We start from the raw sequence: 18,152 nt of genomic DNA, 5'->3' as shown, positions 1-18,152 counted from the left end.
TGAAACGAACAGAAGTCAAAGGAAAATTAATGGCACTACCAAACTGAAAGTTAACATTTAAAATCTATGCCACTCCACTGATATCCAGCAAATTACTTCTACATTACACAGGGGGTAAGGAAGAAGAGAACCAGATTTTTTTTTCCCCAAACAAATCATTTTCAGGTGCCAGTTCTACAGCTTATCTTTATCCATACTAACTTGAAAAAAACAAAACTCAGACCTGGAATAAAAGGACAATATTTATTTGGAGCTGCTGAGCGTAAATGTTCTTATATATAACTATAGCATTTACTCCACAATACTACTAGAAGCCTAGTTTGAAGCAGATAAATTCTAAGGCTAAATATGCCTTACAATTCCAGCCACATGTTGCTTATCTGTAATAAAGGAATATAGAAAGAAAAGCTGGCTCGACTCTCTTGACTTCTATGGAAACCAAGTATTATTTATATTCCACAGGATATGTCGACATCACTGCGCACAATACATAAGGTGAATGGTAAATTTGAAAACACTTCCATCTATCTGCATTAGTTTTAAAGGTCTAGACTGAAATAAATTGACACTAGTTCACGTTTTAAGGATTTTGGATGTCAAGTAGGAAAAGCAAATATGCACTAGGATTGAATTCAGGATTCCCTCCTTTCAAGTTTGGACCTGATCTAAACCCCACTGAAGTCACAGGCTTTGAAATAGGTCCCTTGTGAATACAAGTAAGTGCTTATAGCAACGTGCGATGGCCCTTGTGAATAGCTTAAGGAAGGACTGGAATTCTGAGGACTGTTTGGGATTTTTGGAAATATGAATTTCTCAGTTTCCTGCCCAAACATGCTAGAAATCTTTATTCCAAAGGCGTAGATGATAGTACAAATTAGACAGTGATATCATATATGACATCTTCCCCCGGTTCCTTGTAAAATAATAGAAGACACACAGTGAGAAGAAAAAATCCACTAGCATCTTCAGTCAAACCTGACCTCTTCTTAGTTTATCAACAACTCACTGGATTCACTGAGAGCTTTTCCTGTGTAACAGGTGTGAAAGGGCATCAAGAGCTGGCCCCGACAGATTAGCCATCAAAAAACCACAGCGGTCCAATTTTACAAGATACCAATGTAAACATTTTCAGAAGCAGCCTCTGAGTCTGGGTGCTCCTGTCTTTGCATATCTGACTGAAACGTGGCAGATCTGATCCTCTGATGTGCAGAGTAGTCACACGTACTGCTGAAGTCAGTGGGAGCGGGTGTAGTTAGCACCTCTCGGAAACAGACCCCAACCACCTCAAGTTTAGGCCACGTTTGGAAATTCGGAGCCACCTTCAAAACTGCAAGGCGCAGAACATGAATTTCTGCTCCCTTTTCCTGATGCTAAGTCTGGAACTGCTAACGGGGCCATTGAGCGCCTGTGTTATTTGCATATTTCAATCTGTCAGCAAAGTATTATTTAGGTGAGGGTGCATTTGGCCAACAAAGAAGGTGAGACAGATTCAACACTCTCACCCACGGGCAGGACGCATACAGTCCATGATTGGGAACCACTGAATCTGAATGGGTCTAATTGCCTTTACTGACTAGAAAAAAAACCCATCCCCAAGTTTGAATAGGAAAGAACCAGGAAAACCCCCATAGGAAAACCCCCATCCCCAGTTTGAAAAGGAAAGAACCAGACTGAGGCACCCAAAGACCCATGTGAATATCCAGGCTGGGTAGGAGACTGGAGACTCCGTTGTGTTCCTGTAATTTAAGACCTCTCTAATTTGGCTTACAGAGAAGCCAAATGAGACTAAATAGGCATGTGGCTATTTGCTGCTCTCAGCTCCTTTATTTTTCCCTCTAATGCTTTGTTTCACCTGATAAATAAAAATACTTTGTTTTACGGAGGCAGTTGGTCACTCATCACTACTTGTAGGTTCCCAAAGGGAATGAGTACAGAGGTCTCAGCCTCATACAGACCTGCAGGCCACTATGTGGTTGGTATCCACAGGGAATTATAGCCTCTACAGAGAATCCTGTTGGAAGGGTGAATTCAGTATCCTCAGGTACCTGACCCTAAGAATGGAAAAGTCATGGGATTTCAGCCAAGACAGCCTAAGTCCATGCCCTCAGAAAGAGCAGAACATGGGATCAGGTGGAGCTGGCCTACAGTCATCATAACACAGTTCATCCATAGCATCTGACAAAGTACTCTCTAAGTTGTAGGGCTGCATGAAGCTTCAGGTGTTGATTTGATTCGGAGGAGATTCGGCCCGATTTGGTGGCCAAATCTCCAAACCCGAATCGAATCAGGGGAGCAATTAGAAAGTTCGAATCTATTTGAAGCTCTCCAAATCAATTCAAAAAGGATTCAGAGCACTTCAGCGATTTGGGCAGTCCCCGCTTGCTGTTGCAGGGAACTGGACCTCGACTCCATGCTGGTAAGTAGAGGGTGGGGGAGGGGAGGCTGGAGGAGTGGGGAGAGGACCATGGGGGGACCCCGTCAGGCCCCATCCCCTGCCTGCTCCAGACCCCCGTCCACTCTCCCAGCCACCTCCCATGGCTGCCCCGCCTGGCCCCAGCTCCTGGTTGTTTAAAAAAAAAAGCCCCCACTCACCGGGTGCTGCTGGGGGGTGGAGGGGGGGAATGAGGGCAATCCCCGCTGCTGCCCACTGCCCCATGCTGCATGGGGGGCTCCGCCACAAGCCCCCCAACCGCTCTCCCAGCCCTTGCCATGGCTGCCCTACCCGCCCCACCTCCCACCCCTTTCGATCACCGAATCGAATCACTGTCCCCTGAATCGGCTGAATCTGAACCCGAAGCCAATACTAGCTGCTTCACGCAGGCCTACTAAGTTGCCACCGTGTCGTGCCTTCTGCCTGACTTCAAACTAACAAGGCTGACCACCTCTTTATAACTGGAAGTTACTGTGACTTTAAAGCTGAAATGCATTTATTCAAAATGCACTGTCTGCACAACCGCTGAATGAGATGCACGGTGAGCCTCTGAAGTTCTCAAGGATTTTTTTTGGTACAGCTGGTTTTCCATGGCCACTGCAATACATTGGATCCGTGTGAAGAACACTTGTTCTTGTCCACAACCACATCTTAGGTCACACAGAAGCTACGTCCAGACCTCCTGAGTTCCAGATTTTACTTGCATTCATTTTTTGTATTAACCTACAATTTATTAATCATTTTATTAGCCTACATTAAATGAATATGGAAGTGTGTTCATCCTGGCACGGACTTTATTGAACAACTATAGGACTCTCTTTCTCTCTCTCTGTCTTTTATTTTTTGATTATTCAGTATGCATGCACTGGAAATTCTGCAAACTAGTGTGGCCTTAATCCCACTGGTAACACTTTATTTGAAGTGCCCTGTCATTATTAATTGATAAAGTAATGATTGTAATCACAATGATTAGAATAAATGCATTTGGCATTAATGCAGATGCCCCACATCCATTAAGAATTACATTAATCTTCCCTGAACCTGCATAAACATGTTTGAACTAGCTGACGGTACCCATGCTACACATTAAAGTGAAATTAAAGCTAATTGTCGGTAGCTGGTCAGGCGTTTGATTATGTAAACTCATGTTCAGTTCAGACCGTGAAACAGGCAGCTTGCATGGTTCCCATTTTTTGCCCTTGTAATCTCCTGATAGGAAAGTGTCTTCCGTCTTTTTTCCTCATCTGGAGATATTCAAAAGGCTGTAGTTCACTAGATAATTAAAAACCAGGCCATGGGATATGCTGTCTATCAGCTGTCCACTAATGTGGACACTTACACACAGAACCAACAAATATAATGATGGGCTAGCTACCAGCAGAGTCATTAAGAAAAGCCAAGCTATTTATCACCATGGCGAGAAGATTCCCATAATATATATCTCAAAGATCTGCTGGGTGCATTCTCAGGATGAACTGGAATCCATATCAATTCTCCTCAAATTAAATTTAGGAGGCCTGGTTCCCGACTGCTTATACCCCTGTGCAGTCACTACCACGTATGCACCCTGTGTATAAACCAGTCATTCTGATGAAGTATCCTTTTATACCGTAGCTCTGCATGCTTATAAATGGTGAAACAAGGCAAAGATTGCAGAAGCAGGCCTGCAGTAGATGGGATAATTTTGCAGAGGATCATGCTTTATCACTGACCCAGGACTTTTGCTCTCACTTAAAATACTTTCAGTTGGCTGCTACCCTCCTTGTTACTGCTTTTCAGTCTTCTCCATAGCTGCATAGCTTTAAATGCACACCTGCCGTTGGCCTCATTCTTAACATGATCATTTATCACTGAATATCAAGTCAACATCGTTTTCCTTTCTACAATACAGCTGACATTTTGCACAAAGAGCTATTTACAGTTCAGGATTTTAACAAAAACTCTCTCAAACATCACTCCCACTGTCCTTATGAACAGATTGCATCACAAGTTTATTGTTTGGTGTTTAAATCGAGCAAACTACAATATTAGCACTTTGTGTTTACTTCTATCACTTCCCCTCACACTGTGTTCTCCACAAATATACACACTCAAAATCATGAACCATAACATTTATTGGAAAGGATTACTGTATTACAAATGATTACTAATATTATCTACTTTTCCATAATATTTTTCTCCTTGTGGCTTAAAACAAGATTTTCAGTCTAAGAAGCAGCAAGCCTAGGTCTACTGATCTCAGTTTTCAAAAACAACTCCTGATTTGGCATGCACAGCCAAACAAACCTTAAATAAAGAAGTCTGATTCCAAAAAAATACTGAGCAATCATCCTCTGACAATGAGCCCATTTTGAGGTGCCTCAAATTGAAAACTGCAAAATTGATATAGTCCCCCAAGTTCTTTTGGAAAATTCAGAATAATGGCCTTAAATACATATATGTGATGACTTTACATTTTAAATAATGTAATGCCTTTTTTACTTCAGTCTTCATGAAGAAGGTCAGCTACAGATGACAAGCACAGTTGGCAGCAAAGATGAGGAAAGAGGCAAACAGCCTAGAGTAGTGGAAGAACAGGTAAGGGATGATTTAACAAAGGGAGATGCTTTCAGCTTGGAAGGGCTGGATGTGATGCACCCTAAGGCACTGAAGGATACATCCTGGGGTACTAAAAGAATTGGCTGGTGTAATTCCAAAGCCATTAGGTATCCTCTTTGAGAATCTATAGAGGTCAGGTGAAGTCCTGGATGACTGGACAAGTGCAAATATAGTGCCCATCTACAAGAAAGGGAAAAAAAAGAGAATCTGAGGAATTACAGACCAGTCAGCCTTACCTTGATACCTGGAAAGACCATGCAGCAGATCCTGAAGGAACCTATTTTGCAGCACATAGAGGAGAACGAGGTGATCAGGAACAGTCAACATGGATCTACCAAGAGCGAATCCTGCCTAGCCAATTTAACTTGTTTTTAGGCTCTGTGGATTGGGAAGAGGAGTATATGAAACACACTTTGACTTTAGCAAGGATTTTAACACCGTCTCTCAGTGTGCTCATTAACAAGATACACTCATTAACAAGCTAAGGAAATATAACCTAAATGAAAGTACTGTATACGCAAAACTTGTTGGCACATCATGCTCAACAAGAAATCATTAATGGCTCAATGCGTAGGTGGGAAGAGGTACCAAGAGATATTCCCCAGGAGTCTATCCTGGGTCTGGCTTTCTTTAATGTCTGTATTAAAAATCTGAGCAATGAGATTGAGTGCACATTTAGCAAGTTTGTGGGTGATACCTAGTTGGGTAGAGTTGCAGACATTCTGGAGGGTAGGGCAAGAATCCTGAATGAACTGGAGAAATGATCAAAACATCAATCAGATAAAATTCAACAAGGACAAGTGCAAAGTCCTGCACATGGGGCAGAGTAAGTGCATGCATTAATATAGAATGGGGGATGACTGGCTAAGCTGCAGTCCTGCAGACAAGGACTGGGGAGTTACAGTCCACCATAAGCTGAATATGAACCAGCACTGTGCTATTGTTACAGAAGAACCCAACAGCATCTTGGGTTGTAATAACAGGGGAGTCGCTTGCAAATCAATGGAAGTGTTTCTTCCACTCTTATTCAGCAGTGGTAAGGCCTCAGCTTGAGTACTGTGTCCAGATTTGGGCCACATTTCAAGAAAGATGTTGGGAAGACTCCAGCACAGTGCAACAAAGTGATTTAGAGGCCTCCCGGGAAACAAAACATATGAGGAAAGGCTGAACGAACTAGCATTATTTAGTCTGAAGAAGAGAAGATTGATAGGAGATTTGATAAAGGTTTCAATTACCTGAAGGGCAATTATAGAGAGGATGGAGATGGACTTTTCTCTGTGGCCATAGGGGATAGGGCTAGAAGCAAAGACTTCAAACTGCAGCACAGGAAATTTCGGTTGGAGATTAGGAAGAACTTTCTGACTGTGAGGGTGATCAGGCACGGGAACAGAATCTGTCCCTTGAATTTTCGAGAGCAGGTTGGACAGACCTGTCTGGGCTGGTTTAGTCAGGGACAACCCTGCCTTAAGCAGGGGGCTGGGCTAGATGACCGCATGTAGTCTGTGGTTCCTTCCAACCCTACGCTCCTATGATCCTCTACCCATGTAACAATACCTTGCTCTGATACAGGACCTTTCAGCAGTAGCTCTTAAAGCCCTTTGCACGGGTGGCAAACATCATTATCTATTTCACATACGGTGGAAGTGAGGCCCTGAGCAGAACCCTGCACCCAGATGACCCCATTAAGTAGATAAGGAGGGAGTCAAGCCCTGGCTTTAATTCTTGGCTACTTATTTCAGTCCTGACTCTTGGCTTGTCCTAACTCTGGCTTTGATTCTTGGTTCTGGTTTGACTCTTGGCTTATCCTGATGCCGGCCTGATTCCTGGTTCTGGCTTTGGCTCTGGACCCTGGCTTGACTCCTGGCATATCTTGACTCCAGCTAACACTCCCATCAGTCCTGACATTAGATCCCTGCAGCAGACTACCTGCCTCCCTGCTTCTTGGGAACTTGGCCTGGACTTCACCTATGCTTCAGGTGACTAATTGCTAAGCCAGAATGTGTGCACCCCACTCTCTAGCAAGCACAAAAAGCTGAAGTAATGGATCCAAGGTCACCCAGCTGGCAGGTTGCAGGCTGGAAATGGAGACCAGGTCTCTCAAGTGCCAATCCAATGCTCCGTCCTCTATGCCATGCTGAAATAAATTAGTTCTGCATTTGTGAACACGGGAAATGACTACACAAGTTAATTCCACTTAAATCTGTCATGAAGCACATTCTAAAATACTCAACGGTAACCTCTCTGCTGCTGTAGTGACTGCTGGTCTTGGCCTGAGCACACCTAAATCCTCTTCCTCTTATGCTCATTGCAGTATTGTATTTACTGTGACTGGGCAAAAAGAGAGGGATAGAAATCAAAGCTTCATTCACACTCCACTTTCATTTAAATCAATAATCCATAATGTCTGTGATCCTCTTGTGCTCCTGGGGTTTGAGCTGGGGGTTCAGTGCCCTCGACTGTCACCAGTATCAGTGGGGACTCACTGCCTTGTTAAGAAAGCACACAGCCTCTCATCAAATGCAAACTGAAATCACACTATGAAGTCCATGGTCAATGCTACCTTTTACTGATGTAGTGAAGCAGCAGCTGTAAAATGATTATATATCTGTCCAAGAGTGAGATAAATACTGAACTAAGCAAATACACTGAGAGAATTGATCGTCTCTGTACTCCAAAACCAGGGTCCTCAGCTCATGATAATTAGTGTTTGGTTCATTTCAAGGGAGCTGTGTTTTTTTTTAGAAAGTCTGATCCTACCTATATAATGTCCAATCTCTCTGAAACCCAGTATGCTTTGGCAGTGTAGCCTTCCCCCTAACATGAGAGAACTAATGTTTCCATCCTGCTCCCTTTCTAGGCAAGACTTTTAAACAAAGCTCTACAGTGTGCGGGCGCACGTGCGTGAGTGCGTGTGTGTGTGTGGTGGCGGGGGGAGGGGGGGACACAAAACCCCAAAACATCAGCCTAGACTCTTTTGCCTGACTTAGCCACATACTGCCCAGGATTTGGATGTCGAGGCCAATGTTCTACGCTTCCTTTAAAGTCTCTATATCTTGGGACAGAGTAAGTTAAAACAGCCTAAAAGTGCTCTAATTTACACTCAGCTGTGCAGTCCCATGGAAGCAATCTAGGAGCTGGAAGAGGGTCAAATTGCAGATGTGCCCTAGTCACAACTCCTGCAAGACAAGGGTGGGGGGCTGGGGAAGAGCTGCTGTGTGAGACCTCATCCACAGACAGGTGGATTCTCCAAGATAGCCAGTTAACTAGTGTTAGGATCCAGAACGTATAGTGTAGTATAAGGTCAAGGTTAGAGGTCTGCCTGAGCCTAATGGTCCTTAGGGCTAGCATGGTTAAAAAACACCAGTGATGTGGTTGATATCATGTCCAGCTGCCTTTGACTCTCCAATGTGAACAACTGATACCCAGCCAGATCAGCAGGCAGCAGCCTTTATCTTAAGTCCAGAGTATGGCTCACACTCATATCACAGTCGGGTACCTTTGCTGTTCTGCCACTACACCCAGCATGGCAAAGGTCTGGCATGACATTTAATTTTAATTTTATTCATAAGCAGAAAAAATATGGGGACAGATGTCACAATCTTTACTTAACTGCTTGAAGAAGCAGGAGGAAGTAAGTCTGCATGGTTGACCTTACTCAGACTGGCTCTTTTTAGGAGACTGGGATGATTCACCTGTGAACGAGTGCACGGGAAAGGGCAGATAAGCAGAAGGCCCAGCACCATTCTGGTTCTACTTACCAAACACCCAGAAGAGCTATTCAGGAGCAAAATGCTCCCTAAGTGCAACAAGACATCTGATCACTGAGAGCACAGGGGAAGGATTGTGACCGTCTCCATCATAATTTGGTTCCCTGGTTCCTGTACGGTGCAGCTACACGGGCTTCTTACTCAGGTCAGCAAGTAAAACTCTCTCTCACCGTTAAAGATCTGCACATCTAGCAAATTAAGAATGAATGGTTCATCATCATCAATCATCAATAATAATAATTTAATATCCATTGTTGTTCTTCTTATTATTTACAGTAACGACCTCTAAGAAGCTACAAGCAGAAGCTGACCAGAGAGAAGCTGTCAGTGAACTGCAGAAATGTGAGACCTAAGTTGCAGACAGAGCCCTGCAGCACTAAGTCATGGAGCCCATCTCTGCCCGGGCAGGATTATTGCTTCTCCTGGAAGCAGGCTTTTTAGTCTTTTGTACATTTTCATCCAGGGGCAAAGTTTACAAAGAGAGATCACTTCTGCAAAAAGCAATTTACATGAACAGTTATTTTCTATATTCTTTTCTATTATTTCAGCTGTTTGTGCTTGGATAAGAGGCTTATTCCTTCTCAGCCCAGTTCTCCTTTATCCTGTAGTGAAGCCATAATCCCAGGCTTGTGACATTTTTAGTCTCTTGCTGTTGAAATGATCGTGATATCACAAATGCCTACGGCACAAGCAAGCAGAAAGAATGCAGGGTAGAAAGGGGAAAGCCCTCATTCAAATGTCTCACCAGAAGGTGCAAAATAGAGCAAGGAAACAAGTGCAAAGATGGTTGTGAATGTCCTAGCCAGCAGCCCTACCACCGCTCCAGATGAGTTTGAGAGGATGGGTTAGGACAGGTGGGAGACTTTCCTGACAGATGGGGTGCTGGTTGCAGCAAGTCACAAGGCTGTCTATGCTGCCTCCATACCAAGCCTAGGAGCTCTGCAAAGTAACATGCCCTACCCAGTCATTTTTACCCAGTGTGTGCTGAATCCCAGAAACTGGGCAATGTCACCACTTCTGAGTGGCTTCGAGCATGTGCTAATAAGTACAACTGAGACTGAGAGCAGTTCTGGACGTATACTCAGGACCACTCTAATGTGGCTGAGTTGTAGGACACAGAGCAAAGGGGCAAGGTATGCTTCTTGGCAACCTTGATGACCCAACATAGAGGAGGTACAGACTAGCCTCTGGTGGTGCTGGCAACCCAGAAGAAGTCTCTCTTCTTTACTGCCTTGGATAAAACCACCTCTGCACCATGTAGAGTGAGGTTCATAATCACCCTGCCTCCCATTTAAACAAGGAAGAGGTCCCAATCCTTGGGAATGCAGATTTCGCACCTTCATCGCTCTGCAACATTTTTTAAAACAAGGTGGGGTAAGGGTAGCACATTCATACTGTATCATGCAGATTCAAAGTGGTTCATGACCATGCCCTGCAGGACTTTCTATACTGCGAGGTCTCAAGCATTTTATATGAACACTGTGTGCCATTCACCACCCGAGACATGGATCAAGAGTTTCCAAAGTGACCAGTGGTTTGGGGAGTCTCGTTATGTGAGCATCAGACTTGGATGTATTATGAGAAAGTGGATGCTCAGCTCAGCATTTTTTTAAAAGAAGTCCCTTTAAAACTGTCTCAAAATGGGCATCCATAAACTGAGGAGTCCACAAAATCCAAATGCACCCAAAGATGGGGAGGCTGTGGAATCTCTCACTGGAGGTTTTGAAAAACAGGTCAGACAATCAAGATGGGATATGTCTGGCTAAGTTAGTAATCTTGTAGAGACCAGTATCTGGGGCTTCAGAGAGGATCACAGATTGATGATGAGACAGTATCATACTGGTATGAAAAAAGGAATCAGACTGGAGAAATAAACAGGAGTGGCATGTGCATCCCCCCCACAATGCCCATAGCTGTTGAACAGCCAAGTCACCCCACTGTCCTGAGTAGAAAAAAGGTTATTAAAGGGGAAAAGACTGAGGTTCTTACCAAGTTATTATGCAGGCCCCAATCCTTCAGGATATGGGCCATGGGGTGACATGAGAGTGCAGAGAGCCAACTCCATGTGCACCACTTGAACTCCATTTAAACCCTGCAAGACAAGAAGGCCCTTTCCCACGCACTCCCCTGCAGGAGGCCAGAGCCGTCTATGTGCAGATTTGAGGCTCTCCCACTGGATTCGCCTGCCTGCCCTTCCTGATCACCAGTAGAGACATACTGCCAGGACACTACTGGCCTGCTCACACCGTTACCTCTTTTTCACATATGGTGCAAGCAAGGGCCTCACAGAGTGTTGGCTTGAAAATGGTATTTAAAGGTTTGCTTTTTGGGAATTGGCTTACAGGTATATGTACATGCATTAGAATGGTTCAGGATGGACAGCAGGGTTCAATTGATTTCTAAAAAGCCTGGGTCTCCCATACAGAGTTTCACACAGCCTTCAAAGCAGACCGGCTGTCTAACACGACAAGGCCAATGGATAAGCACAGCCTGAGAGCAAGGGGGCATGTACCACACTGTTTCATAACACGAGATAAGGGTGGCTCCAGCTAACAAGGCCCAAGAGCAGGGGGGTCTGAGTCCCGGTTTTGGGGGAACAGACCAAATTAGAAGAAGGCGCAGAAACCAGATTAGTATGTGTGCATGTGATGAGCTACATGGACAGTATGATAAACACAGAGAGACCAACCAGGGACAGCCACAGACCAAGAGTCATCAGGAGTCATCAGGAGGCAAGGAGAATACAAAAGCAGAGACTTGAGAGTAACAAAGGGTCCCACTCGGGTCCCCATCTGCATCCCTCAGGATTGTCCCCGAGGCCACCGTGGACAGAGGGCGCACCACCAGCCCGTCTCATCCACCCCACTGGTGGGGGGGGTGTGGGCCTTGGCATCCCACCTCCAAACAGCTGACATCTGACCCCCAAGAGAGCCTCAGTGAAGGCTGCGTCCTGGCCAGATGTATTCTGACTTTGATGACAGCCCTAGGATTTGGTAGATATATAGAACTGCTTGCTTGTTTGTACTGTTTCTTTTCTGTTATCACTGTGTACCAATACATTTGCCTATTATCGAATGGCAAGGTCGCGGTCTGTCTGAGGATGTCACCAGCTTTCTCAGTGAATCCTGCAGGGCAGTATGCCCACTGTAGCTCAGCTCCTAAACACTCCTTTCCTCTTCTTCCCCTGGTTCATCCTTGGGTCCAGCCATAAATCTGTTCTGATCTGTTGTGAGATCAGGGCTTGGAGTACAAAGGGAAAGGCTGCAGGGAATAAATTTATTCGTCTCTGCAAGACAGAGAGAATCAGCACAGGAGGACTGCTCTGGACTGATACAAACACAGCTCTCTACATTAATAAGGCCAAGAAGCTGGGGAAAAACTATAGCATTATACTGCAATAATAATAATAATGATGCAATTCCATTGCAGCCAAAGGAGCTACACCAGAGCAAAGTCAGTGTGGGTAAAAGGAAAATCAGGCATCTCACCTGGAAAAAATAAATCAAAAGAGCCAGACATAATTACTAGGAACGTCTTTTTTATCAGTAGGAGAAATGCAATTTCTTTTAAAATGTTACCTTCTCAGACAGTGACATTGTTATAGTTTGGTACATGTCCTGTAATTAGTCTTTTTTTCCTGACAAGTTAGCAGAATGAAAAGGGCACTGAAGCAGTTCCACTAGGGTTATGGGTGGCTCTGTCTACCTTCAAAATCCCTGACTCAACCCCCACCTTCTGGGTTCAGTTTCTACCTTGGCCTTGCTGGAAGGACAATTTACTGTGAACTGCATGACAGGACTCTCCCAGCCTGGGATGTTATAAAATACATTTCCTCTGTAATTGTGCACAGAGGAAACCCACTGCTTTCAACCTGCAAACAGGCTCATAGCTTTAAACCAAACACCCTGAAGAAGACAGCTGCTCCAATTGAGGGCAAACCCCTGCCTTCATCTAGAGGAAGAGCACAGGTGATATATTAGCAGTGCCAGGCACAAATGGAAAATGAGAAGCATCCTCTATTGGTGAGGGAGGAAGGAACAAAAGCTGTGCATTGATAGAGATTGTCTTGCTGCTTCTCTAACAGAACACTTTTCCTCTGCTGTCATGTGCTTGGCTGTTAGTAATACCCCTTAGTCAGCAGCCTGTGTCCCTTTTGGGATTTGGTTTTCTAGCAGCTGCATTGGCTATTTCCACCCCCCTCCTCTCTGCCACTCTTCAGAGCCCCAGGGAGACATCCTTCCCTGCTGCTCATGTGAAGAAGAGAAGAGGCTCTGCATCTCCCTTCCAGTTCCACTGCACCAGCCAGGATAAAAGCAGGCTCTGACCAGCACGTGGTAGCACCATTCCTTAAATAACATCAAGAGGCCTGACCTTCACAGAGTGCTGAGCAAGTGTCTCAAGCTGGGCGCATACAAATAACGGCACTCAAGAGAATGTGTCACGGTGGAAAATTTGCACCGGAGGCTTGAGACCTCAGCTGTGCTCTGAAGCTCTTTCTGCCAGTATTCCCCTTCCCCCTGCTGCCCTTACCAAGAGAGGGCAGGCATTTGGGCAGGAGTCAAGGGCCTTTGTCATGTTCACAAGCACATTTCCTTTTCTGGTCCTTTTGAGACAGAATTCACAGATTTATTGGCATCTGACAGGGCCCCGTTGTGAGCACTTCTGCTTTGGTCTCAAACTTGCGACCTCTGGGCTGTCAACTGCACACCTTAGCAGTCCAGAGGTTGCAAGCACCTACCCACACCACCCCAGCCTCCTTGCAGGCACCCACCTACCCCAGGAAGGCTTCAGTTCCATTTGCACTGGGTGTTAGCATAGGTAGTCCAGGGGACTTCCCCTCTGTGCCTACCTCATGAGGAGGGAGCCAGGAGGTCCCAGTCCACATGCCTGGCAACAGCAAGGCAAAGACTTTCCAAAAATGATGTTTTCCTGACCTATCCAATGGGAAGCCAAGGTCAGTCCACATATTCATCTATTGGTGGTGACTTTAGAGAACTGAGCATTTTTCCAGGATGCCCATAATGCGCTGTTCTTGGACTCTTAGGAAATACCGATGACTGAGAAAGACATTGTGGCAATGAAGACGACTGAAAGGACTCATATATTCATTGACTTTTATCCTTGATATCTGGGTGATGTTCTTTGGGGCAGAAATCATGAAACAGGTCTTTCTCTGTGTAAGGAAAGAAAGAGAATGGAGAAATGAAGAAGGAAGATGGTGGGAAGAGCCATCAGGTGAGAAGGGAAGCCCTGTGTTCCTGCTTGTTGCTGGCCTGCTGAAGAAGACTAGCTATACAGAAGTGAGAGAGAGAAGTGACTCTGCCCTGTAATTCCTGCCTACCTTGTGGCATAAGGGGCTATAAATCGAACTCCTTAGGCACCATTCAGGCTACCTGAATCCTGATTTTGGATGCATGGAGTCACCTCCATACACATACTGTGCACCTCTCTCTCCTTAACACATGCCCAGGGTTTGGTAGGGAATGGACAGACCCATGCCCTGTCCCACAACATACCAACCATCAAAGCTGAGATGGAATAGGAGGGAAGGGACATAGTTATTGGCTGCTGTTGTAGACTACTACTCCAAGGAACTAGGTGGAAGCAGAGTGGTTGTCCCTGAGGTGATGCAGCTACCTTTTATGTCACATCAAGACCCAAGCCAAACCCTAACCCAAACAAGACAAGACATGGGATAACACTTCAAGACATGGGGCTGGGGGTGGAGAAAGGGGAGATGTCGGGTGATGAGCATTCTTTAGTACAGACAGTCCTTGGACTTACGACATAATTGGTTCCTGAAAACCATGTCTTAAGTCGAAACGTTGTAACTCGGAACCAATTTTCTCATAAGAAACAATCTTATAAAAGGGGGATTGGTTCCTGAACTAAGACCTGATACCCTATTTTCACCAAAAATACCCCAGAATTTTGTACTTGATCAATTATAGATGAGTAATACAGCTACATTAATGTATTTATATTGTAAATAGCAATCATATTGATTTGGAAGGACTTCTTTGAGGTGACTTTGCTGGACTTTTTGGAGGGCTCTTGGTTGGACTTTTTGAAGGGTTCTTGGCTGGAGTCTTCTCGGAAGCCTTGGCTGCAAGTTTTTCTGGAGTCTTGCCTGCTTTCTTAAAGAAAGTGTCCAAGGAAGTTTGGAGAGATGTTCCCCAGGGAGATGGGCAATGCAGCGAGCTTGTTTGCTGGCATGGCGTTGCATCGGATCAAGCGTTGTAAGTCGAAACGGACAGCATAAAGTTGAAACAGGGTGTCAATTTATAAATGTTGTAAGTGCGAAACATTGTAACTCGAAATGTTGTAAGTCGAGGACTGCCTCTACATTCTTCCAGGAAGACCTACCAATCTTCTTGGAAGAATCAGATTTAGAAGATTATTTTGGAGAATGAAGGAAGTGCGGAGGATGGAAAGGAGGAGGAAGCTTCAACCAGAGTAGGCAGAAGGAAGGCATGAGGCAAGATGTGAGGAAGGAAGGAGGGGGGGAGAAAAGAGATATCTTCTCTTATGAGGACAATGAACCAGCTGGGGAGCAGGAGGAACAGAGGTAAGTTCCTTGGAAAATCAAGTCCCCCCCACCAGAAAAATTTGACCAAAACAGTCATTTTCATTGGGATTTTGCAACTTTTTAATGAAATATTTCAGTCAAAAACCCATGACTCTTAGTCTTTGGGCATTTGAATATCAAAATGTTCTGCAAGAAGCTGACACCTTCTGTGGAAAAAAAAAATCATTGAATTGAAAACTTCATTTGTCATTAGAATACAGACTGGGTGGAAATCTTTCTACTAAAGCTAATTGAGAACACAGATGGGCCAGGGACTGGAGAATGGGGAGCTTGCAGAGGACATGGTACAAGGCCAGAAGCCAAAGCCAAGGTTCAGAAGGGAAGATGTGGTCAGAGCTAAGGGTAAAGGGGACTATAATTGAGACACTGAGGCAGACTGAGTGAGGGAAAGCTAAGACTCAGGAAAGGAGATCACAGTATCGAGGAGAAACCCTGGTCAAAAAGCAGACAGACATTTCAGCTACAAAGATAGCAATGAAAGGGTGGCTTCTGGGGATACAAAAGGAAAAGAAGTCACCACAAGGCTCTGGTTGGGGATGGCAAAAATGAAAGAAGAGTAAAAAATTACACTGAAGTCCCAAGGCTGAGAAACACAACGAGTTCTCAGTGGTGATAAGGCACCAGATCCATGCAGAGGGATAAAAATTAAAAACGACACTGGGCCTGCGTCTTGGGGTAAATCCTGCTGGACAGATCAACCTCTGGTGGTGACTAGTGAAGCAATGCAAGCCTACAATAGTGGACAATCTGGTCCACTGCCTTCCCTAAAGATAGGTCTGGTTTTAATAGATGTCACTGAAGAGAACTGGGCCCAGGGAAGTTTACTTCCAGAGAAAATCTGAAGTTTGAGATAGCAGTATGATAATAAAGGTGAGATCCAGACCTGGGCAGGAAGAGGAGAGGAGGTCAGTGGCTGAAAGGCAGAATTTTGGCTTATTGGCAGATGTCACATGGAGTTACAGAAGCAATATTCAGACATATTTCTTTAGGTATTTCAATCCCAACCCAACACTGCTGTATAGTTCCCTGGTGAGCAACAGACCATTTTTGCGAGTGGGGGGAAATACAAATATTTTCAGCAGCTTGCACTCTACTTGGAAAATATACTGTTTGGCTTCTTATGACATGCTATATACCACCAAGAAAAGTTACGCCCATCAGATAGATTGATAAATTATTTCACATGGCTCTTTCAACAAGATACTGCCAAAAGCAACAGTTAGAAATTGATTGTTCATTAGCCAGTATTAGAGATGGAACCATTCTTTTTTTAATTTTTTTAAATGAAAAAATGTAACCCATCCAGAAGTTATCAATAATGCATTAACCATATGTACTACATGATATATTTTAATATGAAAGTGCTCTTCTTTTCACAACTCATGCAAGACAGAACTTGTCATTACCCTTTAAATGACAACTAAACATGTCAACGGCACTAATGAAAAGAGACACATATTGAGACGTACCTATCTTACTCTGCTACATTTTCTCATTGCTTTCTTTCTCACATCAATAAATTATGTTTGGAAAAAATGGGCAAAAGGAATTCTATATACTTCTACAGTTCCTGCTAACATCTTGTTCTAGGAGGACTGCATCCTATTTCCACCCCCTCCCCACTCCATTAGATATGTTAGTGGATTCAGACAGTTTTGTGCGATCCTTTTCCCTTCTGCCCAAAGCCCTGAATAATCAGGGATGGAAGAAGTGGACAGGTTCTCCTTTTCTTCATTGCTTTTTGTGACTTAGTCTTAAGGCTAAGATGATGACTCATTACCAAAGATGACAAATCAAAGTTTTTTCAAGGACTGGACCTAGGTGGGACAGAATTATACTTAGGTGTCTAAGTCCACTTAGATATCTAACAGGTAGAGCAGGATTTGTTTCTGTGCCCATCCTATTAATAGAATAGGTCATGGACATTCAGCCCCACTAACCTATTGAAAAGAACCCTAATAACAGTCATTAATGCCATCTGTATAAAAGGTTATAAAGGTACTTAAGCTTCTTCAGTATGTAAAGTTCCTAAGTAAAGTATGGTCTTAAATTTCAGCAAGGCACATTTTGGTTGCATATTAGGAAGAACTTTCTCACTGTGAGGGTGGTCAAGCATCAGAACAGGCCAACCACAGAAGCTGTTGAATCTCCATCCTTGGAAATTTGTAAAAACAGTTTAGATGTACACTTGGCTGGGATAATTTATTTAAGGATAACCCTGCCTTGAGGGACTGGACTAAATACCCCCCAGCCATACTCTTCTATGATTCCACGGTGATACTAAAGTATTTGAATAGATGTGGCCACTTTTTTTCAAAAATGTCATAGATTTCACAGACATTTGGGCTGGAAGGGACCCCGGAGGATCCTCGAGTCCAGCCCCTTGCCCCAGGGACAGGAAGTCAGCAGGGATCATAGGATCCCAGCAAGATAGGCATCCAAATGTGTCTTGAAGATAAGTGTTTGAACTGGATCAGCAGGTGATCGCAGTCAGGTACAGGGATGGATTTTACATGGCAGGGGGCCATTTTATTAAGTTAATATATCAGGTATTTTTCAGATGGGTTCATTGCAAGGGTTACAGAGGTCCTACAATATAACCCAGAACTTTGGGTACCAAATGTGCATCAGTAATTAGGAACTTTTCACTCTCCTGCATGCAGAAAAGCACACAAAAAAGTGCTATTCCAAATGTCAGAAAAGTTCTGAGCAGACTTCCTGTGTCAGCCTAACCTAAAGACAGGTTCAGTTTTCAAATCCCTCCCCT

General features: G+C 44.3%; 1 protein-coding gene across 9 annotated transcripts in view; it reads right to left on the bottom strand.

Moving 5' to 3' along the window:
* LOC102380629 (sodium channel protein type 5 subunit alpha) overlaps positions 1 to 18,152 on the bottom strand; it is a 252,836-nt gene that overhangs the window by 93,124 nt on the left and 141,560 nt on the right. The window lies entirely within an intron of this gene.

The sequence above is a fragment of the Alligator sinensis genome, unplaced genomic scaffold (assembly GCF_000455745.1).
Source record: "Alligator sinensis unplaced genomic scaffold, ASM45574v1 scaffold599_1, whole genome shotgun sequence".
NCBI classification, from domain to species: Eukaryota; Metazoa; Chordata; order Crocodylia; family Alligatoridae; genus Alligator; species Alligator sinensis.
Note: the sequence above shows the minus strand (reverse complement) of the source record. Positions and strands in the feature narration are given on the sequence as shown.